This window comes from Prunus persica, chromosome G1 (genome assembly GCF_000346465.2).
Source record: "Prunus persica cultivar Lovell chromosome G1, Prunus_persica_NCBIv2, whole genome shotgun sequence".
NCBI lineage: Eukaryota > Viridiplantae > Streptophyta > Magnoliopsida > Rosales > Rosaceae > Prunus > Prunus persica.
In genome coordinates this window covers 16,386,873-16,414,269 of record NC_034009.1, presented here as the reverse complement: position 1 = coordinate 16,414,269, position 27,397 = coordinate 16,386,873, and positions in this window count along the sequence as shown.

Genomic DNA, 27,397 nt, shown 5'->3' with positions numbered 1-27,397 from the left:
AGGTCAGATTCAAGATTGATTTCTTCAAGAGTATGGTTTCTTGAAGAAATTGGTCATTCTCTTTGGAATCCAAATTTTGGTTTCTGTCTGAGTTGGAGCTTGCAAGCTGGTGCCATGGGATGATTGAGCTGGAGAAGAAGCTGCCATTGCCATGAAGAACTGAGCTTCAAGCTTTGCTAAGTTGAAGAAGAAGCTGTCATTGCCATGAAGAACTGAACTTCAAGCTTTGCTAAGTTGGAGAAGAAGATTGCACAAAGGGGGTATATATAGCTCATCTTCCTAAATAGATCTAGGTTTTTCTTGAGCTTGCTTGTGTTCTTTTGTAACAATCTTTTTCTACTTAGTGGATTGCCTGGTCGGTTGATGACCCCCAGTTTTTCCCAATGGTGGGTTTCTGGGTGAATAATTTATGATTGCATCTCTGTAATTTTTATGGGTTTCTGTTCTTGGTGGTTGACTAGTCATCGTATGAATTCTGAGTTTGTGTTCTTGGTGGTTGACTAGTCATCGTATGAATTGTGGTTGACTAGTCATTGTATGAATTCTGGGTTTGTGTTCTTAGTGGTTGTCTAGTCATTGTATGAATTCTGGGTTTGTGTCCTTATAGTTGCCTAGTCATCATTATTTGCTGTTCGGTGTTTACTTGATTATGATGATTTCACACACTTTCACCATAGTTGTTGCTAGCACAGGGGATGCCTAGATTGAAGGGTCCTTCTGAGTGTCTAGGTTGTCACTAGTAATCTTCTAGGGTTGTAGGTATATTGTGGCATGCTCTGTGTGTATTCTTGATTGTGGTTGTTCATGCCTAGAAGTTGACTAGTATAAGTGTACTTGGTCAAGGTCTAAAGTGTGTGAAGATTGTTACGTTTTGTTTAAGTGTCGTAAAAGTTACCCCTCGTCACCTAAGTACCTATTTCAATTAGTATCAGAGCACCAGCTCTTAACATAAATAGAGAGATCCTTTGGGTGCTAATTGGTATTAGGTGTGCAAACATAAAAATGGATCAAATTGCTCATTGCATTCATGATGAGCTTGCCTTGTTTGTTAAGAATTATAGAAGGGTTGTCAAAGATAAAACCAAAGTCACTAGGAATTGTCAGAATCTTCCTACTTCGTCTACATGTGTGTCTCAAGGCAATGTTTTTAAGGAGATGAATTTTTTGGACTCTTATGGCTTTAGGGAGAACAAAAGTTTGAAGAGTCTTGTAAAGTGCTATCTATGTGGTGGTGCTGGTCACATTGATGTGGAATGTGCAAATAACCACATGACAGAGTCTAATGGGAGAGAAGAGTCAATTAGTGCACAATGGAGTGATAATGATAGTGATGATTCCAATAACTATATCACTTCATCTTATGAAGAGGCAAATAATTTTGCCCTTGTTGGTTCTGTTCATAACTCTAGCCTTGCTAGAGTTCATGTAGTCAAGGAAGGAAAATCTGATTCAGGAAATGAATCTATGTCTGGAGATGATAGGCAGGATGACCAGTCATGCTTGGGTATGTGTGAAAAGTATGATGTCCTTTTTACTGAAACTTCCAAGCTTAAGGAAAGAAATGTCTTACTTGAAGGGAAGGTAAAGAACTTAGAAATTCTTAATTGCACTTTTAAAGAAGCAAATAATGAATTGAGTGAAAATGTTGAGACCTTGGAGAGTGAAAGGGATTCATTGATTGTCATTGAAAATGACATTTCAAACCAAGTGAATGTGCTCAAGGAAAACAACTTGATTTTCCAAGCCTCCAACAAGAATTTGTTGACTCAGATAAATGAGGCAAATGACACGGTGATCAAGCTTACCATAGGGGCTAAAAAAGTGGATAAAATGTTGAATATGGGTAAGGTTCAGGGAGACAAAACTGGTTTTGGTTATGCTTGTTCTAGTTTATGTGTTCCTCCTCCTTTGACCACATTTGTCAAGGAGTCAAATACAAAGTTAGATGTTTTAGAGCCAACTAGGACTCAAAGATTCATTCCTACTTGTCACCATTGTGGTATGAAATGTCACATTCGACCTAGGTGTAATGCTCTAAGGAATGTGTCTAGAGCAACCAATGCAAATGGCTTTAAGAACCATGTTTCATCTGAGCTTGCAAAATCTGTTCTTTGTAAAAGGGGTAAACATTCTTCCATTGCAAAATTTAGTTTCCCAAAACCAAAAATGTTCATTCCTACTTGCCATCATTGTGGCACATTAGGACATATAAGACCAAAGTGTTTTGAGCTTAGGAATTTTGAGAAAAAAAGTTTTTTGTTCATTTCAAGAAAGTAAATGATGCCTCACTTCAAACTCAAGTGAATGATTTTCTTTATAAGTTGTCAAAATTCCTAAGTTGATCTCTTTACCTCATAAAGTTTCAAAAGTGAAGCAAGTTTGGGTCAAGAAGTAAGACCATATTCTTCTTCATGTTAGTGACTAGTTTATTCGTGTTATGTATCTAGACCATTCTCTTGTTTATGTGTGCTTCATGGAGTCTAGATACATTGTCATGTATGTGCATTTTACTTGTTATTTTCTTTATTTTGGTCTCATAATTTCACCTTTTGCACATCATTCATCTCTCATAGTACTTTGGATCTCATATTCCTTCAAACTTCATGATGTGTGAGATCTTGTAGATGTTTGACTAATTGACTTAAGGTATTTTCTTACAGAAGAGATCTTGGTGAAAATAATGTCTTGAAATTTGTGCATATTGAGAAGCAACTAGCTGTTTTTTAACTCTCAACCGCTAGACACTTGAAGGTATTGATTTCCTTCAAAGATCTATTGGGTTGTTCATGTGCTTACAATCTGAATTTCCATTTTGTTTGTGTTAAAAATAAAAAAAAAGATTGCATGTAAGCTCTCTTCTCTCAAAATGCATGATTCTTATGAGTGGGACTCTTTTCATGATGCTGTAGGTGTGAAAGAGTTTTTCCCATTCTTGTCTACAATTTTGAGCTTTTTTGTTGAATATATTTATGTTGCATGATATGCTTTGAGTTATCTATAAAGTGTCTAAGATCACTTCTAGTTGTCTCTCTACCTTGATCTTTTGATCCATTTGGAAATCAAAATGCAAATAAATTGTTGGAGTAAAAGCCTTGGAAAAGCATTGTCCACAAATATAGAAAAAGCATTTTCGGACAAGCAAGTGTGCTATACTTATTTTTTTTTAAAGGTAAAAGCGCTTCGAAGAGCATTGTACACCAACAAATAGAAAATCAAAATTGTACAAGCAAGTGTGCTATGCCTTTCTAAAATATTGATAAATGTCAACTTTTGGATCACATTTCTTGGTAGGATTTATGCCTTGATTTCTAGACTTATATTAGATTTGATGCTTGGAAAGTCTCATGCAACTCTTGGAAATCATTATTGAAGCTCATATTGAATTAGGCCTCCTTTTTCCCAAACTCCTTACTCTATGCTTGATGAGAGGTTCTAACTTATGTATCTCATTGATTTTGGGAATTGAGTGCATACATTGCTTTGGCATGTTAATCTTTGTAGTTCAACTATTTCCCACTTGTGTTTTTCCAAATAACTTAAGCACATGTTATGGAGATGCATGTTATTCTATTGCATGAGGTTTTTCTAATCCAAATTCTAGTTGCTTCCATCTCAATATAGCTTATTATGCTTTGATATCTCTTTATATGGTATGCTTTGGGTCAATGTGTTTCATGCTAGCTTTCTGGAAATCATTTCTGCCTCGCATGACTACTCATCCAATCTAGCATTCTTTGTGTCTCACTTATTCATTATTGGTTGCATTTTTGTTGGTTATTTGTTGTGCTTAAGGGGACTCTAGACTTTATGCATTCGAGCACTTGTGGTTTGGACTGTTTTGAGTCTTATTGTATGCATTTGTGACCATACTTTGGAGTCATTGACTACTTGGTAGTCTTTCTTGTATCTCTTTGGCTGTGATAATCCATACTTTGCTTTAGCAAAGCTTCTTCATTGACATGTCATGGGTTTGGTCACACAATTGAGAATTCTGTGAGTTTTCTTGTTTAAGTAATGTTGGTGTTTGTTTTCTAAGCCCATATGACTAGTCATATATACTAGTCATTGGTCACTAGTATCGGTTTGGTCTTAAGGTATTTAGTCATTCTTGGATTTGACCCTTGTTACCATATGTGACCTGGCTGCAATCTCCTGTTTTGAATTTATAGGTCTATTGCACTTTGTGATTTTTTCATTAAAGGGAGCTTGTTATTTACTTGTCCTTGGAACACTTTGTTATGTAGTGAACTGCTTACTTCTTGTTAGGATTGATCTTGGTTATGGATTTCCTTTATTATTTAGAGCTTTAGTTCTCAGCACTTAGACTTTGGCTATAGGAGGAAAGTGCATTCTTGTTTTGAAGAGGAGTGGCTTATGCATTATCCTAGCTTACTTTAGATTTGCTTGGGTGTGATTGTTGTTTTTCCTTGGTGACATGCATTCTTTGGTTATTTTCACATCTTTTTTTTGTGTCAAAGCTTTTGTACCTTATTTTCATCTTGGAATGTCTTCTTTATTATGTGCATTGCTTGTCTAAAATAGTGTCATTTTGGTCTGCTACATAACGAGTCATCTTGATAAGTTGTCTTATGTTTTTGAAATTTCTTGTTGTTGTCATTAGTGGCCTTCTCCAGCTTGATCCTTGTGCTGATAACGACATGAAAATATATACTCCAGTCACACAACACTTAGATGTTCCCACATTTCAAACTTAGCCTAACATGATCCTTGTAAACCCTTACAAGTCTGCTGTGCTATATGACTTTTGGATTGTTGGCTGATTTATTTTGTTGAGGGAGTTTCTTTGAGATGCATGTGTTTGGCAACATTCTTGCTGATTGTTTTTATCATTTTCATACATCAATGTTGCCATCTTAAGCCCTATCTCGATTGATTCACTCTCTTTTGTTCTTGGCTGTGTCAATGAGGTTGTTGCTCTTTTGATGCCACCTCAAATTTAGACATGCGTGACTAGTCCATTTCACTAGTCCACTCACTTTTTCTTGTGCTTTTTGGAAAGCTATGTTACATTTTTTGGACAGCCTAGAGACTTATTTCTTGAGTTCTTTATCACATGTCCTCAATTTTGAGCAAAAATTTAGGGTTCATCTTGCTTGGTGCTTTCTTCAAATTAACAATATTTGAAATCTTAGTGCTCTGTCTTGATTTTGCACGATGGTATGTAAAGAAAAATTCATTGGTTGTCCCTTATTTTGATAAATATATTGCTTAAACTATGTCTTTTTAGGGAGTTTCTTTATGTGTAATGTGTACACATTGAAATTAAATTCAGCCACTTGATTTTAATTGCTTTAGATATGATTCCTTGCAACTTGTGCTCCATTTCTTATTCTTTTAGTTTGATGCACTTTTGTGTTTGTTAGCTATTTATAGACAGTTTGTTGGATTAGTACATCAAAGGTTAATTCCCTTATGTTATATGATACTGAAGGGGAGTATTTTTGGACAAGTTAGGTGGTATATTTTTGTAATCTCATTGTGGGGTTCTTTGTGCTTGGGAAGTCTGCGCAACTTGATATGGGGAGTTGTCTTGTATTGTTTTGAGCAAATGCTGTTTTGCTTTGTAATCAAACTGTGTCATGTGCATATTGTTCAAATCTGATTATGTGACTTGTGTTTAATTCACTTTATTACTGTTTCCCTATATTTGCCTTTTTGTTCTTTCCTTATCAACAAAGGGGAGAACACTCTCAACCCCATATTGCATATATTGCATATTGTTTCAAATTTCTGTGATATAATATGCTTGTCTTGTGCCTGGGAGTTTGGTTGTTGTTTTGTAGGTACTTCATTTCATCATCCCCATAGGTTTGGTTTTAGGTTGAGTGTATTTAGAGAGTGTGTTATCAAGGAAAGCCAAAAAGGGGAGATTGTTAATGTATGCATTTTGAGTTTTTTCTTTTGGCTTCCCTTGACAATTTTGTAATAGGACAATCATTGTAGTTTCCCAAGCTCTAAGTTTAGATTAAGAATTACTTCTCTAGGTGTTCTTATCTGTCTACATTCTGATGGAAAACAATGCGTTTGACAAAAGTAAATTCTGCATTATACTACATTGCATTCACTAAATTTCTGAATATTATGACTAGTCATCTTTCCTTCGTATGACTAGTCAACCTTTGTTTCAATTAGGATTTCCAGCTCACTGTTTCCAACTGGGGCTTAACCATTTTTTTTGTCCTTTTCTACGAATTTCTCAGCTGCCATATGTCTTGATAAGTCCATAAATATACACATTTATGTACTCTTTTTACTTTGGTTTTGTAAGAGAATTAGATTTAAAAAGGGCTTATTACTTTATTTTTCTGATTTTCAACTTTTCTGCACTCTTAGAAGGGTTTTGAGGAAAAATCAACTTTTCGGAGGAATTTTAGCGCAAGACCAATTGGAGATGAAAGCTAACATCTTGAAGTTCAATCTATGATTTTTCTAGAATTTTCTACCAAGCCAATTGGTACAGTATTACAAGTAAAGTTAGCCCACGTGCAGACAGGACAGTTTCGTACATGTTACGTGAATGTGAAGAAACGGAAGCCTTTCCGAAATTTTCAAGTTACGTGCTATATATGGTTGGAAAGATAAGACATTTATCTTTCTAAAATATATTTTTAATGATTTTTCTACAAGGTCAAAAATCCCCAAAATCGTGTGAACTTTGGGCTGAGCTGTATTTCCCAGTGGAGTTAGGAATTGTGATTTTTACTTTCCTACTTGGATTCCTTGTTTACCAAGACTTCTTGGACGACTTTTCAGTCAATTTTAGGGTTTAGAACTCTGATATAAGTGATATAAAAGATGAGCCAAGGCTGAGAGAAAACTATTCACGTTCGAAAGAGATCAACGGCGCAAGAGGAGAAAGCGGCGAACGAGTTCTTTCTTTTCCTTCCTTCTTTTAATTTTCAGTTCTTATGTATTTATTTTTGAGTTCATCCAAGACCATGAGTAACTAATTTCTTGTTAGTTAGGGCTTAATCTTGAAGCTCTAAACATGATTTCAATTTTATAAATAAGTTTAATAGATTTTTAGTTTCTACAAGCGTGATGATTTCGGTTTCTCTATGTTATGTGAATTCTGATATTTTGTTTCTTTGAGTAGCTAACTTAGAAGCATGTATTGGAATTAAATTGTTGTAGAACATAGGTCAATTTCCTTATTGAATGTGTTCTTGTTTGCAATGAATAATTGGGTTAAGAACTAGTTATGAGAAATCGATTCTTGAATTCCTAATAACAAATGCCATGTTTTAGGGTTTTTGTGACACTCATATTCTCTTTGATAATGGATTCTTGATTGTTAATTTGAGTAAATGCCATACTAGATTTCAATTAAGAATACACGTATTGATGTAAATGCCATACACTTTACATACACTTAAGAGAGAATCATACAACTCGAGTCAAATGCCATGATCTTGTTGTGAGTGTCGTCATCATATGCTTGCGAGAAATTGATTATCTATTGTTGTTTATGGATTGATTGATTGTTTGGAGGTGGATAGTAAGTTCTAGCTATTGTTCTTGATTGATTTTAAACCAATTTCTCTTACACTCTAATTTAAATTCTCTTTTGTTTCCTTTTCCTTATTTTGTTTGATTCACAAAAACAAATCAAAACCCCCCTTGGTGTTGGCGTGTGTTTGAAAGTCCTTTGTTTTGATTTTCATTGCGTGACATTGATAAACATCTCTTTAGATCACAATCTCCGTGGGATCGACCCTTGCTTGCTTACTATACTATCATTTGATTTGTGCACTTGCAAGGTTTTAATATTGTTGTTAAAATTCACCAACAAGTTTTTGGCGCCGTTGCCGGGGATTTTCAATCTAATTGAGTTTTGTTTTCAATTTCAGGTATATGTTGGGTCGTCGTTCGCAGAGTCACGAGCTTATACCATACGACCCTGAACTAGAGAACACACTTCGTTATCTCCATCGAGATAAAAATAAGCAAGATACACTTCCAATCAAGATGGGAGACGAGTTGGAACTCAACAACCTCACCCGACCTTTGAAGGATTTCACAGTTCCTAAAGCATTGGACCAGCCGTCTTGTATTGCGTATCCAGCCACTACAACCACCTTTGAGATCAAGAGTGGCACCATTCACCTTTTGCCGCAATTCTATGGTAAGGCTGGGGATGATCCTCACATACATATCAAGGATTTCTTTGCCGTGTGCGCGACTATGCACAATGGAGGGATTAGTGATGAGGCAATCAGATTGCGTTTATTTCCATTCTCACTCAAGGAACGAGCCAAGGAGTTGCTCTATTCTTTACCTAGTGCATCTATCATCACATGGACATCATTGGCTTCCAAGTTCCTTGCAAAGTTCTTTCCAGCTCAAAAGACAAACCATATTAGGAAGGAGATCATGGGAGTGCAGCAACTAGATGGAGAATCATTTCATGAGTATTGGGATCGGTTTCAGAGACTCCTAGCTTCGTGCCCTCATCACCAAATTGAAGATTAGCTACTTATGCAATACTTTTATGAGGGATTACTTGATTCGGAGAGGATGATGGTTGATGCTACTAGTGGAGGAGGTTTGATGAACAAGAGTGCTACTCAAGCCAAGGCGATGTTTGAGAACATTGTAGCAAACTCTCAACAGTTTAATTACCGGAGAGCTCCCCAAAAGAAAGCAGGTGTTTATGAGGTAAGTGCTAGTGATATTGGTCCTCAGATAGCTAATTTGACTAACCTTGTTAAGCGATTAATCCCTCAAGCACAAGTGTGTGCCGTGTGTGCTAATCCCGGACATCCTACGGAGTCTTGTCCAAGTTTGTATGGTGATGGAGAAGAGATGGCTCAAGCACACTATATGCAGCAACAAAAGCCAAGAAACAATCCATTTTCTAACACTTATAATCCGGGATGGCGGCAACACCCTAACTTTGGATGGAAGAACAACCAAAATGTGCAAACAGCCCCAGTTCGACAAAATCAATTTGTTCCTCAACAAAATGCACCTGCACTACCTCATGGGCAAGGTAAGTCTTTAGAAGAGTTAATTAATTCTTTGGCATTAAGCACTCAGGGTTTTATGCAGGAAACAAGGCAAACACAGGCACAAATGTCTACAGCAATCAAGAGCCTTGAAAACCAAGTTGGACAAATTGCAGCCTCCTTGAGTCAAAGAGAGCCAGGAAAGTTTCCAAGCCAAGTAATTCCAAATCCTAATGGAGGCCATGACACCGCAAATGCGATTACTCTTCGAAGTGGAAAAAAGGTGGAAAATGATGACAATGAGGAGAGAAATTCAACCAAAACAGTGGCTGCCCCCTCTCCCAAGCTTACGGTTCCAAGTGACAACTCTAAGGTAAGTTCTCTTGTGAATCATTCAATTACTTCAAAGGTTCCTTTTCCTCGTAGGTTTTTGAATTCAAAAAAGGAGCAAGTTTCAAAGGATATCCTAGAGACTTTCCGAAAAGTGCAAGTGAACATTCCCTTGCTCGATGCAATCCAACAAATTCTAAGCTATGCAAAATTCCTCAAAGAACTTTGTACAAATAAGAGGACGTTCAAGGAGCATGAAACCGTGGCCTTAAGTGAAGAAGTCTCCGCCGTGCTATTGCGTAAATTACCTCCTAAACTAAAGGATCCAGGGAGTTTTACTATACCTTGTCTCATTGGAAATCAAAGGTTTGAACATGCTTTATTAGACTTAGGTACTTCAATTAATTTGATGCCTTTTTCTGTTTTTGAATCTTTAAATTTAGGTGAGCTTAAGAAGACTTCCGTGAGCATACAATTGGCTGATCGATCAATCAAGTATCCTAAGGGAGTGTTGGAAGACGTTTTGGTCAAGGTGAATGAGCTAATTTTTCCAGCTGACTTTCTAGTGCTAGAGATGGAGGAAGTTCCTATTCCTGGAAAAGACCTTCCATTGATTCTAGGACGTCCATTCATGAGAATAGCAAGGACAAAAATTGACGTGTATGAAGGCATTCTCACAATGGCATTCGATGAGGAAACCGTGGAGTTTAAGGTCTTTGATGCTTTAAAATATCCTAATGATGATCATGCTTGTTTTTCCATGGATGTACTTGAGCAAATGGTACAAGAAACATTTAATGCATCACAAGAAGAGACACCATTGGAGAGGGCACTCATCCAAAGCCCCGAAACTGTGAATGAAGAAGGGAACATAGCTGTACTTGAAGCTGTGAATATGCTTGAGGCCTTGCCTCCCCAAAGAGGTCAGTTTAACTCTATTTTTGAGCCTCTTCCATTATCTACTAATAAGCTTGTTCCCTCTATTGTGAAGGCACCACAGGTTGTGCTAAAACCCCTTCCAGAGAACTTGAAATATGCATATTTAGGTGATGAAAAGACGCTGCCTGTGATCATTGCTTCTAATTTGAGTGCATCCGAAGAAGACAAACTAATTCGAGTTCTAAGGGAGCACAAGACTGCCCTAGGTTGGACCATTGCAGACATCAGAGGAATAAGCCCTACAAAGTGCATGCATAGGATCTTTTTGGAAGGAGAATCGAAACCTACAAGGGAAGCCCAAAGGAGGCTGAATCCGGTGATGAAAGAAGTCGTTAAGAAAGAAGTTTTGAAGCTTTTGGACGTGGGAATTATATACCCCATTTCAGATAGCAAGTGGGTGAGTCCAGTCCAAGTTGTTCCCAAGAAATCCGGAATTACCGTTGTGAAGAATGAAGACAATGAGTTGGTGCCTCAAAGAATTCAAACGGGTTGGAGAGTATGCATAGATTATAGAAAGCTCAATACCACGACACGTAAGGATCACTTTCCGTTACCATTTATTGATCAAATGCTTGAGCGTCTTGCAGGTCATAGTCATTATTGCTTCTTGGATGGATACTCCGGATACAATCAAATTGCCATAGCTCCAGAAGATTAAGAAAAGACCACCTTCACCTGTCCATTTGGTACGTTTGCTTATAGGCGTATGCCTTTTGGTTTATGTAACGCACCTGCCACTTTTCAACGTTGCATGATGTCCATTTTTTCTGATATGGTAGAGGAGATAATAGAGGTATTTATGGATGATTTTTCAGTTTTTGGTGATTCATTTGATATTTGTCTTCACAACCTCTCTTTAGTGTTGAAAAGGTGTCAGGAATGCAATTTAGTGCTCAACTGGGAGAAGTGCCACTTCATGGTACAGCAGGGTATTGTATTAGGTCACATTATCTCTTGTAGGGGAATTGAAGTGGACAAGGCAAAAATCGACATTGTGAGAAGCTTGCTGCCCCCCAAAACCGTTAAGGAGATTCGGTCATTCCTAGGACATGCAGGGTTCTATAGGCGTTTCATCAAGGACTTTTCAAAAATATCAAGGCCCCTATGTCGATTGCTTGTCAAAGATGTGGAATTCGAGTTTAATGAAGAGTGCTTGGCTGCATTTAACAAGCTTAAGGAGCTTTTGACGTCTGCTCCCATCATGCAGTCTCCAGATTGGAATTTTCCCTTCGAGTTGATGTGTGACGCCTCAGATTATGCAGTGGGGGCCGTGCTTGGACAAAGAGTGCACAACGTACGACATGCCATCTATTATGCCTCCCGGACTTTGGATGATGCTCAGTTGAATTACTCAACTACAGAAAAGGAGTTGCTTGCTGTTATTTTTGCTTTAGAGAAATTTAGATCATATCTTATTGGCACTAAAGTAATTGTATTCTCTGATCATGCAGCACTTAGGTACCTCCTCCAAAAGAAGGACGCCAAGCCCCGACTGATTAGGTGGACTCTCTTGCTTCAAGAATTTGATTTGGTGATTAGAGACAAGAAGGGGAGTGAAAACGTGGTGGCTGACCATTTGAGTAGGCTGGCGCAAGGATCCAATGAAGAAGAGGATATGCTTCCTCTACGTGAAAGTTTCCCCGATGAGCAACTCTTCACCCTCGAAGCCAAGGACCCTTGGTACGCTGACATTATCAATTATAAGGCTTCAAAACTGATTCCGAAGGATCTCACTCGCGCTCAAAAGGATAAGCTTGTAAAAACAAGTAGGTATTATGTTTGGGATGATCCATACTTATGGAAATATTGTCCAGATCAGATTGTCAGAAGGTGCGTGTCTGAATCTGAATTTAATTCTATACTTACCTTTTGTCATTCATCTGCATGTGGTGGACATTTTGGTACTAAGAAAACAGCCCTTAAAGTATTGCAATGTGGTTTTTATTGGCCTAGCTTGTTCAAAGATGCATATACTTATTGTTCCACATGTGATAGATGTCAAAGAACCGGTAACATTAGCTCTAGGAATCAAATGCCTTTAACGCCTATCCTTATTGTTGAAATATTTGATGTGTGGGGCATTGATTTTATGGGACCATTCCCTTCCTCTTATGGCTTTATTTACATTCTCCTTGCTGTTGACTATGTCTCTAAATGGGTGGAAGCAATTCCTACCCGAACTAATGATTCAAAAGTTGTTTTGAGTTTTGTGAAGGACAACATCTTTTCTAGGTTTGGAACACCAAGAGCCATTATCAGCGATGGAGGCACTCACTTTTGCAATAGGTCATTTGAGGCACTTTTAAAGCGGTATGGAATTACACATAGGGTCTCAACACCTTATCATCCCCAAACAAGTGGACAAGTGGAGATTAGTAACCGAGAAATCAAGCAAATCTTGTAGAAAACCGTGAGCATTACGAGAAAGGATTGGAGTTTGAGACTTAATGAAGCATTATGGGCATATAGGACAGCTTACAAAACCCCCATTGGTATGTCTCCTTTTCGTTTGGTTTATGGTAAAGCATGTCACCTTCCGGTTGAACTTGAACATAGAGCATTTTGGGCAATCAAGAAATTCAATTTCGATATGAAAGAGGCTGGAGATGCAAGGCGACTCCAAGTGAATGAATTGGATGAGATAAGGAATGATGCCTATGAGAGTGCACGGATTTACAAGGAAAAGACGAAGGCATTTCATGACAAAGCCATTCAAAGGAAGACCTTTGAAATAGGGCAGAAAGTCTTGCTCTTCAATTCACGCCTCCAGCTATTCCCAGGTAAGTTACGTTCTAGATGGTACGGTCCTTTTGTTGTTATTAATGTTTTCCCTCACGGTGCAGTTGAGATTCAAAATGACAAGACGGGAAATATATTCAAAGTGAACGGACATCGCTTGAAGCCATACTATGAAACTTTTGAGCTTGGAAAAGAGAGCATGCACGTGGATGCACCACCCCCATCTATTGATTAATCATCTAAAGAACAACGTCTAGCTCACGACTATAAAGAAGCGCTTCTTGGGAGGCAACTCAAGCATTCTTAACTTTTGTTTTCGTTTTTGTTTTTAGTTTATGTGTGATTTCTCGTAAATTTTCATATTTTTGTTTTTGTTATGTTTTGTGTTATCAAACTATGGATTTTGTGTTCCAAAGATAAATTTTCGCATTTTTATAGCCCTAGGGTGTATGCAGCATGTTTCAAATGTGTTACAGAAGTGTTTTTGGTCATTGGCTGAGCTTAGATACCAGAAAACAGAAAAATAACTTTTATGTTCTTAGTTTGGTCAAAACTAGAATTTCTGCCTAATTTATTTTTTGCTGTTTTTCAGGTCAATCTGATGCCACCAACATGTTTAGAATCGTTATTCTGATGAATTGGACCAGGTTTGGGGGTCTCCGGTGGCCTACATTATGTTTTAGGACGATTTGAAGCTCAAAAAAGGACCTAAAACACAAAAAAAAGGCAGCTGCTGTTTTGCCCAGAATTTGAAGCTTTTTCGTCACCAAAGAGGTTTTAGCGACGGTGTTCATCAGATTTTTCGTCAACAAAGAGCTTTTAGCCGCGGTGTTCATCAGATTTTTCGTCGCTAAAAGTTAGATTTTCAGATTTTCATGATTACATATCCAGCTCAATTTCGTTCCAATTTCATCCCATTCCGAGACTTTAAGGAGCTATTACGGGTCCGTTGGCATTCAAAGACACAAGTTGTGGGTGTTAGAGTTCGTCTCATTGTCTATCCTCTCTCATTTCGACGTATTCTACGCTTTGCTCATCCATACATCTACACAAACCCGGGAAGTTCTCATGCCCCTCTCTCTCTCTTTAAATGAATTTGCATGACTTATGTTTCTTTGTTTTTAACATTGAGGACAATGTTTGTTTTAAGTTGTGGGTGATTGAGTTCTTTGGTTTCATAATGTATGCTGCAGCAGTCCTCTGTCTTTGTTTCAAATTCTGTCCTTTTCTGCTGCTGCTTTTGTATTTTGGCCCACGTTGCATTCTTTGTTTTTTCGATCTGAATCCAACCATATGAAGAACGTGAACTTTGGCCAAGTATTTTGTGAGATACACGTCATTCTTTGCGCCTGGGTCAGAACTGCAGCATTGTTTATTGATTTTCAATCCCTCTTCAACTTTTGGTTTTTATTTAATTATTTTTTATTCTATTGTTTTGTTTTGTTTTCAGTTTTTTTTTCTTCTTTTAAAAAATAAAAAAATAAAAAAATCAGAAAAATGTCATAAAAACCTAAAAATATTTTCTTTAACTTTGAGTCTAGTTTTTTTTTTTTTTTTTTTTTGTAGTAGTCACTTCCCAATTCTATGATGATATTGAATTTTATTGACAATTAACTTGCAAGGAATTGTGAGCATGATATTAATTCTTTACATTATCCTTGTGTTAACCTTAGTTTTGTGATTAAACTTGGTAAATATTTTTGCACATAGCCATATTAATATGAGTTTTGATTGGAGTTCACATGATTTAAATTCCCAAATAGGCTAGTGTAGACTTGTACAACCCTTATTATGTGAGCTTTTGAGCCTATACTTTTCTTCCCTGAGTGTTATATACTATTCTATAATTTTCATGTCTACAAGTCGTTGTGATCTCATTATTCTTTATTTTGGTCAAGTACTTGAGGATGTTTAAATTGTTTGCTAGAACTACTTTCATTATCTATTTGAGGCATATTTCATGAACCACATGGATCCTAGGAAGTGATATAGGCCTTGTTTCATTCGTTTGAGCCTTTCCAGCCAACCCATATCAATTTTATCCATAGTCAACCCCTTGTGCCTTTTATGTAAGCCTTTATCATTCTTTACCCAATTCTCTTCACCTGAACCTTTTGCATATTTATCCTACACCCTTCTAAGGAGTTTTGTAGAGCACTTTCATGGTTAAGGGAGAATTGCACAAATTGTTCAATCATGTGTACATGATACTGTTTCAAAAACAAAAAAAAAAAAAAAAAAAAGAAGGTATGATTCCGAAGCCTTTTCAACTCGAGTTTTTAAGCCCGAGGAGTGTTTTACACTTAATACCCTAAAGCTATCTAGCTTGGGAGTTATTGGCCTAACACTTATTACATGGGTTGATTACAAAGCTAATGGAGTTAAAAAAAATAAAAAATAAAAAAAATAAAGATAGTATCAAGATAAAATTGTGTGCTAAAGTGCAAGATGTTATAATTTCATGGAAAGCTTTACTTAGCCCTTAGACTTCGTTTGTTCATCTATGTCTCTTTCTTGTTTCACCCATCACCCTAAGCCCTATTACAACTTTAGTGAAAGTCCTACTTGATCCAAGGAGAAGTGTGGTTCCTCATGTGGAAAATAGGTGTGTAAGGACTATGGTCGGATGGTTTAAATGTTTTCAAGTATGCGATATCTTTCCATGAGATCTTTTATTCTTGTCTTGTGCTTTTATTTTATGTGAGTACATCGTACTGATTTGATTCTTCTCACATATATGAGTGACACTACGTTGTCAAATTTCGAGTGCTTTCATTGGAGTGAACATCCTTGGTGAGAATTGAAGTTAAAGCTTGTTCTTATTTGGTTATTTAACTTTTGTGAAGCATAAGTCGTGTTAATATTAACGTTGGCTATTTCACACACGACACTCCAAGTTGTTCAATTAAAGTTTGGTTAACCCCTTGATAATGCCTTGAGTTAATGTTGCTTATTTCTTGGAAGTTAGTTAACCGTTGGTAATTATCTCTGAGATCAATATTGGGAATTTAGTTGTTTGTTTGTCTTGAGTCTTTGTTCTTTTGTTTTTATTTTTCGTTTTATTTTGCTCGAGGTCTAGCAAAATCTAAGTTGTGGGTATTTGATAAGTCCATAAATATACTCATTTATGTACTCTTTTTACTTTGGTTTTGTAAGAGAATTAGATTTAAAAAGGGCTTATTACTTTATTTTTCTGATTTTCAGCTTTTCTGCGCTCTTAGAAGGGTTTTGAGGGAAAATCAACTTTTCGGAGGAATTTTAGCGCAAGACCAATTGGAGATGAAAGCTAACATCTTGAAGTTCAATCTATGATTTTTCTAGAATTTCCTACTAAGCCAATTGGTACAGTATTACAAGTAAAGTTAGCCCACGTGCAGACAGGACAGTTTCGTACATGTTACGTGAATGTGAAGAAACGGAAGCCTTTCCGAAATTTTCAAGTTACGTGCTATATATGGTTGGAAAGATAAGACATTTATCTTTCTAAAATATATTTTTAATGATTTTTCTACAAGGTCGAAGATCCCCAAAATCGTGTGAACATTGGGCTGAGCTGTATTTCCCAGTGGAGTTAGGAATTGTGATTTTTACTTTCCTACTTGGATTCCTTGTTTACCAAGGCTTCTTGGACGACTTTTCAGTCAATTTTAGGGTTTAGAACTGATATAAGTGATATAAAAGATGAGCCAAGGCTGAGAGAAAACTATTCACGTTCGAAAGAGATCAACGGCGCAAGAGGAGAAAGCGGCGAACGAGTTCTTTCTTTTCCTTCCTTCTTTTAATTTTCAGTTCTTATGTATTTATTTTTGAGTTCATCCAAGACCATGAGTAACTAATTTCTTGTTAGTTAGGGCTTAATCTTGAAGCCCTAAACATGATTTCAATTTTATAAACAAGTTTAATAGATTTTTAGTTTCTACAAGCGTGATGATTTCGGTTTCTCTATGTTATGTGAATTCTGATATTTTGTTTCTTTGAGTAGCTAACTTAGAAGCATGTATTGGAATTAAATTGTTGTAGAACATAGGTCAATTGCCATATTGAATGTGTTCTTGTTTGGAAGTTCTTTGTTTTGATTTTCATTGCGTGACATTGATAAACATCTCTTTAGATCACAATCTCCGTGGGATCGACCCTTGCTTGCTTACTATACTATCATTTGATTTGTGCACTTGCAAGGTTTTAATATTGTTGTTAAAATTCACCAACATGTCTATTCTGACCTAGAAATTTTTGGTAAAAGCCAAAGAATTCTTCATTTGGCAGCCGTCACTTTTGTAGGCAAGTTTTGGAAAGTTTCTCTGTAAACTTTCTCTTCTTCCTCAAGGACTAATTATCACAAACAAATTAATTTAAATTCTTCTTTTTTATTCTAAGAACAGGAAGGTTCCACCAAAAGCAAACAAGGTTGTCAACGAAATTGAAAGAAAATAAAAGGAATGATACAAGGGCTAGCTTCAGATCTAATGGTTGTTTCCTCACCGTTGTGGTTGTGCTACAGTGTTAAGATCTAATTCAGAACATGAAATATGATAACCAAACTTGCAACCTTACTTAATAATTCAATTACTCTTATGCGGTGGCAATATGGAAGTATAAGACTTGGCCTAGAGGCTATACTAAGAATTCCATAATGATTGGCAGCGTTCTAGGGTTTTTTTTTTTTTTTTTTTTTAAATTTATTTTTTCTGTTGGAGGTGGGAGGCTAGGGTTTAACTTTGAATGATGATTGGTGTATTTTTTTCCTTTTCTTTTTTCTTTTTTGGGAAAACAAATATGTATTTAAATAAAATATGAGGTGGCAATGACATAGCATACCATGTCGTGTGCCGCATGCGTTGGCATTAATAAAGTTAGTAAATAAGTTGGTACTTGTAGTGTTAAGTGACATCAACACTAAGATCGTCATCACTATTGAATTCCATTTTGGTCAAAAAAGTTGGATTTCATGTTTTTTTTCAGAGATCCGGACTAATCCTTTCCTTTAAATTAAGAAGAGGTTGTTCACAAAAGTGGCTGTAATTAAGCGATGACCACTGAGCAGATGATCATCACCACACTCAGTACGTAGTGCAAGTTCAAGTTAAAAATTAATATGTATATCTATCAGTATATCACATTAAGGTGGAAAATAATCAAATGGTGCAACACAAATAGTTTTATTTTCTATTTTTATTACATTTTTTTAATTTAATTTTATCTTATTAGCTTCTATCTTATGTATTAGATGCATTTTGAGGGGTATATGACTCATTATATCCTCCCTAACTAAGGGTATTATTTTTTTTAAATTAATAAAATTCGCTCATGTCGTCAAGTTTAAGGTAAATTCAGTCTAATTCATTTAAAAATCCTGAATTCGTCCCTACTTGCCCTGTGCATAGAACTACCCTAGACTATGTATTAGGCACAACAGGCATACATGCTCCTGCATTTGTGAGTGTGTTGAGAATATTACCCTACATTGAGAAGTAAATGGATCTAACATGGGTAGAGACACTACTCCCCATCATAGATGCTTTATGCTATATCTTTCTTTCTTCACTTTAGACAAAAGAAGATCCATCCAAACACTATTATGTTTACTATCAAGGGCGGAGCTAGGTTGGGAACAGCGCAAACCCATTTCCAAAAGTTTTAATAAACTATTATTATTATATTACCTTTTTCTTGGCAGGAGCAAACTTTCTCATTGTTTGTGAGTTTTTCTCTCAAACTCAATATTATATTATCAAGTTTTAAAATTAGGTTAATTCATAGATGAATGATTGCTTGGTTGCATATATTGTGAAAAACATTTTTAATAGTACAGATAACGTGGTTGTTATGCAACGATTTCAAAATATGAAAACTTGTCAAGGACAATTATGAATTGTAATGATTTTTTTTTTTTGTGGTCAAATTATGATTGTAATGAATAGACAATATATATGTTTGATGTTTTGGTATGTCTTGCATTCAAATTTTTTATTGTTTATATTTTGTGAGATGCCTCCACACCACACACATAAAATCATGGCTTCGCCACTATTATTACTGTAAACGAAAGAGAGAGCTTGATTGATTATTTTCTCACATTTTTTCAAGCGTGCATGTGCACGTCCAAAGAAGTCAAATATTTTTTTTCACATGGAGTACCTTTTGACTACACATGCATGTGCATGATTTATAATAGTTATTATTTTTTCGAATTTCTAGGATTGCATTCATAACTCAACTAAAAAAGCTATAGTGACAAAAGGCCAATACAAACTAGTCATAAGAGTAGTTTCAGCGGTGTATAAGATGAACTTAACGTTAGTAGTGTATAAGATGATATATCATGACGGCTTTTAAAACACCGTCGTCTTTTAAAACATAACGACGGTTTTAAGATGCACCATCGTCTATTTTGTTTGTGATTTAACTAATTTGTAGTGGTGCATGCTCTCTTAGAAATACACTTTCGAAACAACTACTTCGTATTGCTAGTTGAACATAAGAACCCTACAGAGAGTAGAAGACTTTCTTTTGAGCTTTCATGGCAGCTATGTGTACTAGTACTATTATGATTAATATTTTTATTTGATTCAACTGAAGTTCCATTTATTGAAAGATTGCCTTTTTGTTGAATTATAAGTGCTTAAGCTGATTTCAGAATTAAGAGTTTTGTTTTCTGCTTATTTGTATTTCTTTATACTTAGTCCAGGTGTCATAGCTTGATTGGTTAGATAGTGAATGGCTGAGATTGCTTTGATGGAATGCATCCAGCTGGTACTGTGCATAACGGTCATTTTTCTCCTCACACCAAGTGTGTGTTGTTGTACTGAAAATATAGCTAATGAGAATGTTCTCTCTGCTACACGTATAGTAGAGCAATTTTGGAATCCTTTCAAGTTTTCTTAAATTCTCTTCTCTCTTCTCACAAAATCTAATACTCAGATCCTAAAACTCTAACATGGCCTCAGAGCCATGTTGGATTGTCTAAAGAGCTGGGCGTTCAATCTGTGCAATATCGGGAAATTTGAGTTTTCTGCTCAATCTGAAAGCAACTCATTTTTGGAAGAATCAGAGATCAACCATGGCTGGATCTGGAAGCTCAGATGTGAGAACTCCAATTTTCTCTGGTGAAAATTATGAGTTTTGGAAGATTAAGATAGTGACCATATTCAAATCATATGGGCTTTGGAATCTGGTAGAGAAGGGGATTCCAGTTTCAGATTCGAAGAAGAAGGAGAAGGCAACTGAGGAGACTTCAGAGGAAGAAGATGATGAGAAAGCAGCTGCAATCCTCATGAAGGATGCAAAGGCTCTGGGTATTATCCAAAATGCAGTCTCAGATCAGATTTTTCCACGAATAGCAAATGCAGACTCTGCCAAAGCTGCTTGGGAGCTATTGCATGGAGAATTTCATGGTGGAGATCATGTTAGATCGATAAAACTTCAAAATCTTAGACGTGAATTTGAATATACTAGGATGCATGATAGTGAGTCATTGTCTACTTATCTTACTAGACTGAATGATCTGATTAATCAAATGAAAACTTATGGTGAAGTGCTCTCGAATGAGAGGCTTGTGCAAAAGGTTTTGATTAGTCTTAGCAAGGTTTATGACCCCATTTGTTTAGTGATTGAAAACATTAAGAGTCTAGAGACTGTGGAGTTGCAAGAGCTAATTGCTATTCTGAAAAGTCAAGAGCAGCGATCTGAGTTGCACAATGCATATGCAACTGAGAAAGCTTTTGCCTCATTCACAGTGAGTTCAAAAGGTCAGAATAAAAATGCAACTAATTCTGGTTCATCCAAGACTCAGAAAAATTGGAATCCAAAAGGAAAACCTTGGGAATCGAAAGGCAAGCCTCAATGGAATAATTCTGCACAGACTCACAGCTCATCTACAGGTCAAGAAGCTGTAAAACCCCAATGCAAGGTGTTCTCCAAGTATCACTTTGGAGAATGCAGGTATAAAGGCAAGCCAAAGTGTTACAACTGTGACAGGTTTGGTCACTTGGCTAGAGAGTGCATTGCAGAGAAGGCTGTGCAAAAGGCAAACTGTGCAAGTCAAAAGGAGGTGACTGGAAACCTGTTTTATGCAAATTGCACTACCACTGAGTCAAAACCGAATGGGGATTGGTATATTGACAGTGGCTGTAGCAATCATATGACAAGAAATGTGGATTTGCTTGTTGACATAAGGACAAATGTGGCTGGAAAGGTGCAGATGCCAACTGGTGCTCTTGTGAATGAGGCTGGCATGGGTTCACTAGTTCTTGACACAACAAAAGGAAGAAAATACATTAGAGAAGTAATGTATCTTCCGGGCTTGAAAGAAAATCTGCTAAGTGTTGGGCAGATGGATGAACATGGGTACTGTCTGGTGTTTGGAGAAGGGATGTGCAGGGTATTTGATAGCCCATCCATGGATTATCTCATCATAAAGGTGCAAATGAAGAGTAACAGATGCTATCCTGTCTCTTTTGTAGCTGAAAAACAGTTACTAATGAAGACTAGTTTTCTTCAATCCACATGGATTTGGCACAAGAGACTTGGTCATCTGAATTTTGGAGGATTGAAGCAGCTGAGGGATAAAGAAATGGTACATGGTTTACCAAAATTGGAAGAACAAAGTGGTGTGTGTGAAGGGTGCCAATTTGGAAAACCGCACAGAAATGTTTTTTCAAAAGATCAAGCTCAAAGAGCAAGCAAAGTACTAGAGCTAGTACATGTGGGATCTCTGTGGTCCCATGAGAAATGAGTCTGTTGCAAGGAACAGATATTTCATGCTGATTATAGATGATTTTCACAAGAATGATTTGGGTATACTTCTTGAGAAACAGTCAGAAGCCTTCTATTGTTTCAAGGAGTTCAAGTCCATGACTGAATTACAAACTTGGACCACAATTGTGGCAGTGCATAAGAAGGTGACAGGGGTGGAGGAGTTTCTGTCTACTGTTTTTTTGGAGTTCTGTGAAGCTAATGGCATTCAAAGGCAGCTTACAATGGCCTATACTCCTCAGCAGAATGGAGTAGTTGAGAGGAAGAATAGAACTGTCATTGAGATGGCAAAATCAATGTTACATGAGAAGGGAATGCCTTATTTCCTATGGGCAGAAGCTGTGCATACAGCTGTCTATTTGCTGAACAGATGTCCTACCAAAGCTCTCAACAACATTACTCCATTCGAAGCATATAGTGGAAGGAAGCCTGGAATTGCACACCTGAAAGTGTTTGGTTCTCTGTGTTATGTTCATGTGCCAACTGAATTGAGACACAAGCTGGATCCTAAGAGTACAAAGGGAGTGTTTGTGGGATATGCAACTTGTGAAAAAGGATATAGAGTTTTTGATCCTGTTTCTAACAAGCTTTTACTGTCAAGGGATGTGACATTTGATGAAGAAAATGCTTGGCATTGGATAGACAAAAATGGTTCAGTTATGACATCATACTCAATTGAAAACCAAGTAGATTTGGACTTGAAATCTGACAGTTCTAATGAGAATTCTACTGGTACACCTCAAACTTTGGATATGCAAGAGAGCACTCCATCAACTCCAGGTGATATAAGCAGTGAAGAAAGGAGAACTCAAGCTTATGATCACAGCCCTCTAAAAGAGAAGGCTAGATGATGTTCTAGCTCAGTGTAACTTGTGTATCATGGAACCAGAAAAATATGCTGATGCTGCTCAGGATGAATCTTGGCTTAAGGCAATGGAAGATGAACTGCAGATGATTGAAAAGAATGAAACATGGGAATTGGTAGATAGACCAACTGAAAAACCAGTGATTGGAGTTAAGTGGGTGTACAAGAAAAAGCTGAATTTGGATGGCTCTGTGCAAAAGAATAAAGCAAGATTAGTGGCTAAGGGGTATGCTCAGAAGTCTGGACTGGATTATAATGAGACTTATGCACCTGTAGCCAGATTGGACACCATTAGAACACTTATTGCTCTAGCTGCTCAAAAGGATTGGAAATTGTTCTAGCTTGATGTGAAGTCTGCTTTCCTTAATGGTGTGCTGCAAGAGGAAGTTTATGTCAATCAGCCTGAAGGTTTTGTAATTAAAGGTAAAGAAGACAAGGTTTATCGTCTGCATAAAGCTCTTTATGGTCTGAAGCAAGCCCCAAGGGCTTGGTATGGGGAGATAGACAACTACTTCACTCAATGTGGTTTTGTGAAAAGCTTAAGTAAAGCAACCTTGTATACCAAAGTAAGGGGAGATAAGGAGATTCTAATTGTGTCTATCTATGTAGACGATATTGTGTATACAGGGAGCAGTCAAGCATTGTTGGCTGAATTCAAAGAAGACATGATGGCTAAGTATGAGATGACTGATTTGGGCTTACTTCATCACTTTCTTGGCATGGGAGTTATTCAGACTGAGTCTAGTATATTTCTACATCAAAAGAAATATGCTAGCACCTTGTTGAGCAAGTTTGGTCTGACTGAGTGCAAACCTGTGACAACATCCCTTGTTGCCACTAAGAAACTAGCTAAGGATGATGGAAGTGGAGCTGCAAATGAAGAACAATACAGAAGCATTGTTGGTAGCTTGCTGTACTTAACTGCTACAAGACCAGACATTATGTATGCCTCAAGTTTGCTAGCTAGATTCATGCACTGTCCTACAAATAGACACTATGGAACAGCTAAAAGAGTTTTGAGATACATCAAAGGAACTCTGGACTATGGTCTTGAATATGTGAAAGGCAAAAGATCAATTCTATTTGGTTACTGTGACAGTGATTGGGGAGGATCAGTTGGTGATTGCAAGAGCACATCAGGTTACGCTTTTAGTTTTGGAAGTGGAGTATTTTCTTGGGCCTCAGTGAAACAGAACTGTGTTGCACTGTCTACTGCTGAAGCTGAGTACATCAGTGCAGCTGAGGCTACTACTCAAGCTATTTGGCTCCGTTTTGTGCTAGAGGACTTTGGAGAGCTTCAAACTGAAGCTACTCTATTGCATTGTGATAATATCTCAGCAATTGCAATCACTAAAAATCCTGTATTCTACCAGAAGACAAAGCATATTGACAGGAGGTATCACTTCATCAAGGATGCATTGCAAGAAGGAGTAATCAATCTGGAATATTGTCCTACAAATGAACAATTGGCTGACATCTTTACCAAACCTCTGGCCAAAGACAGATTCAATTATCTCAGAGGCATGCTTGGAGTGAAATCACCTCAAGACTTAAAGGGGAGTATTGAATTATAAGTGCTTAAGCTGATTTCAGAATTAAGAGTTTTGTTTTCTGCTTATTTGTATTTCTTTATACTTAGTCCAGGTGTCATAGCTTGATTGGTTAGATAGTGAATGGCTGAGATTGCTTTGATGGAATGCATCCAGCTGGTACTGTGCATAACGGTCATTTTTCTCCTCACACCAAGTGTGTGTTGTTGTACTGAAAATATAGCTAATGAGAATGTTCTCTCTGCTACACGTATAGTAGAGCAGTTTTGGAATCCTTTCAAGTTTTCTTAAATTCTCTTCTCTCTTCTCACAAAATCTAATACTCAGATCCTAAAACTCTAACACTTTTAACTGATTTTGGAGCATTTGCCCAAAGTCTGATGGGTTTCCCTCGTTAGTGGAGGAGAGAAAAAGAAGGAAAATAAATATTAAAATAAAATAAAAGAAAGGACGGGAAAATTTGAAGAAAACGAACGGAAGAGAAAATGAGAAAAATTCTCTCGCATGCAAGGCCATCAATTTGTCAGGAACGTTGGCTATAAAAGCAGCTGCCTTCCTTCAGTTTAAATCATTCTTCAGAAAACCAAAACATAGAGAGTTTTGAGAGATAAGAAAACCTCACTTGTGTGAGAGAGAAAATCCTCTTGAGAAAAAAACCAAGAGAGAGTTTAGCTACGGTGTTTGGTGAGATTATTTTTGTATTCCCATTATTTTTCTTAGTGGAAGATAGAGTGTTAATTTTGTCCATTTTATTTACACAAGGCTGGGAGAAGTCAGATCCTGGGAGAGCCTTTGATTTTTCGCAATCTTTCCCAACAAAGTCCACTTATTTGAAGATCCTTTCCATTTTTTTCTTAACATATATATAAGATTGGAATCGAGATCAAGCAGAACAACTGCTCAAGGAGCGGAGGGCAAGAACCCGCCGTCGTGGCTCTCGAAATAAAGATGAAAGCAACCAGACCTTCAACACTTCTGGGAATGTAGTCATCGGACATGACAGCACAGAGTCTGGAATATTGAACTTCGGGAATGGAGCTTCGGGTGCAAACTTCAACACTGATGACAATTTTATTTTTTCAAACAGATGCAATCGTTTTGGGAACTACAAAAAGTCGTCGACCATCTTATTTCTTCTTGTTCTTGTTCTTGTTCTTCTTCTTTTACTCCTTTTATATAAATTAAAGGTGGGTAAGCAAAACTAAATAAGATGAAGCAAGCTGGCTGAGTGAAAAAGAAGGCACGAGAAGGAAGAACAAAAAAAGCGAGAAAGAAAGGAGAGGCTTGGAGTTTCCCATACTATTACCCATCGGAAGGGTTTGGCCGTATGGCCACCAGTGCTCCTACACTCGAACTTTTTTTTGCATTCCTTTCTCTGAATCTGAATCTTATTTATTTTATTTTTCTGTATTTTCTTCTTCTTCTTCTTCTACATGTCATAAGTATATTAATGCTGAGTGAGTATTATTTCTTCTTGTCTACATGCAACAAGTACTATTTCTTTTCACGCCAATGAAGAGTCGTGGTCTGACGATGAGCGACCACGGTGAGCAGAGTTAAAGGTTTTTATTAAGTGTGTTCAAATAATCTAGCGACGGTGAACCAGTTACAGTGGAGCAGATATACCCTTGGAAAAAGAGAAATAAAAAATCTGAACAAAAAAGGAAAAAAGAAAATTAAAAAGTTAAATCCCAGTCAACCAATTTGGTCAATTAATTGACATGCACTACTAAAGGAAAAGATGTAGGCATGTTGCCTTACCTGCTTTGCTTGAATAGAAACCCCAATCAAGGAAAATGGATAAGCCACAAATTGTAGCCATCAGATGCTTTTTCATTAGATTAATGATTGATATCTTCAAATGTATATAAATCACATATATTTTTCCATATTGATATCTTGAAAGTCATTTCTAGTACCAACCAATAAAAGAATGTTTTCTCTGCAAATAATTCTTGCTCATTCTAAGAAATATCCAAGGGTGGAACTATGTAGAGACTAGATCCTGAACTTCAATCAGGTGTAAGATTTGATAAAACACTGCTTTGATGCAAATTTTATGAGATATTTCTTATCAAAGGAGGCTAGAATGAGGCGTTATTGTGATGGGGTCTTTAATAATCATTCCATCAAGTGCAAAATTATTATTAGACTACTGGATTAAATCCCCTCATTATAATCCCTTAATATAACCCCTCATTATAGAAGCTGTTGTAAAGTTAATAATGGAGCCCAAAATGATAGAACCCACTACCTAATTGATTGAAGAATATTAATGATGCTTATTTGCCAAACACTTGAGGGAAGCCAAATCCTTATAAGTGAACAACCAATATTTTGGCCTATAAATTGACATCACCATCAGAGAAGGAAGAGTTAGATCTAAGAGAGAAAGAAGAGAAGGAAGAAAAGAGGGTGAGTGAGTGGAGAGAAAAAGACAGCAGAGAGAAATTCTCCAAGAGAGATATATCACTGAGCCACATATATTGTAAACACTAAAATAGTAGTCCTATTATTTTACGTAGTGGAAAAGTTACTGTTGCTGCTCTCCGAGGATGTAGGCATGGTCAAATCTTATTAAATATTGTGTCTCATCTACTTTACATGCAGCTCAATATTCTTCTTGCATATTCCAGCTATTTTATAACACGTTATCAGCACGAGAAGCTCTTAAGTATAATTTTCTGCACTGCACTATTATTTATACTACTAACCATTGTGTTAATGGAATGAAGAAAAGCTGTTGAAATGAGTCCAACCTGATTTCAAACTTCCACTAACATATAATAGTATGATTTATATATATTATCTATATGGAAAGCATTTGATTTGGAGGGCAAGTGTAATAACCCGATCCTTTAATAATATTTAATTATTAGTTTATTAGATGGAAAGACAATTTTGCCCCTTGAATAGTTTATTGGAGAAAAGTTAACTTTTTGATCGGGAAGGAATCTGAGAATTTCAATTTCACCGTTGCGTAGAGCACGTAGAGATGAGTCTGTAGACAAGTAGTGGACTCAAATCGGAGTTGTAACGAAGAAGTTATGATCAAAAGAAGTTCAGTGGCAAAATCGTAAATGTTTCGAAGTTCAGAATTTTTAAAACCCAGATTTTTCTTCTCCTACGCGAGCCTCACGAACAGCCATTTTGAAACTCGCTTTTCTCCTCCGTCCAACCACCAAATCGGGTGCCACAACTTGCAAACTCTTCATCTCTCTCTCCTATTTTCGTATATAACCATATCCAGC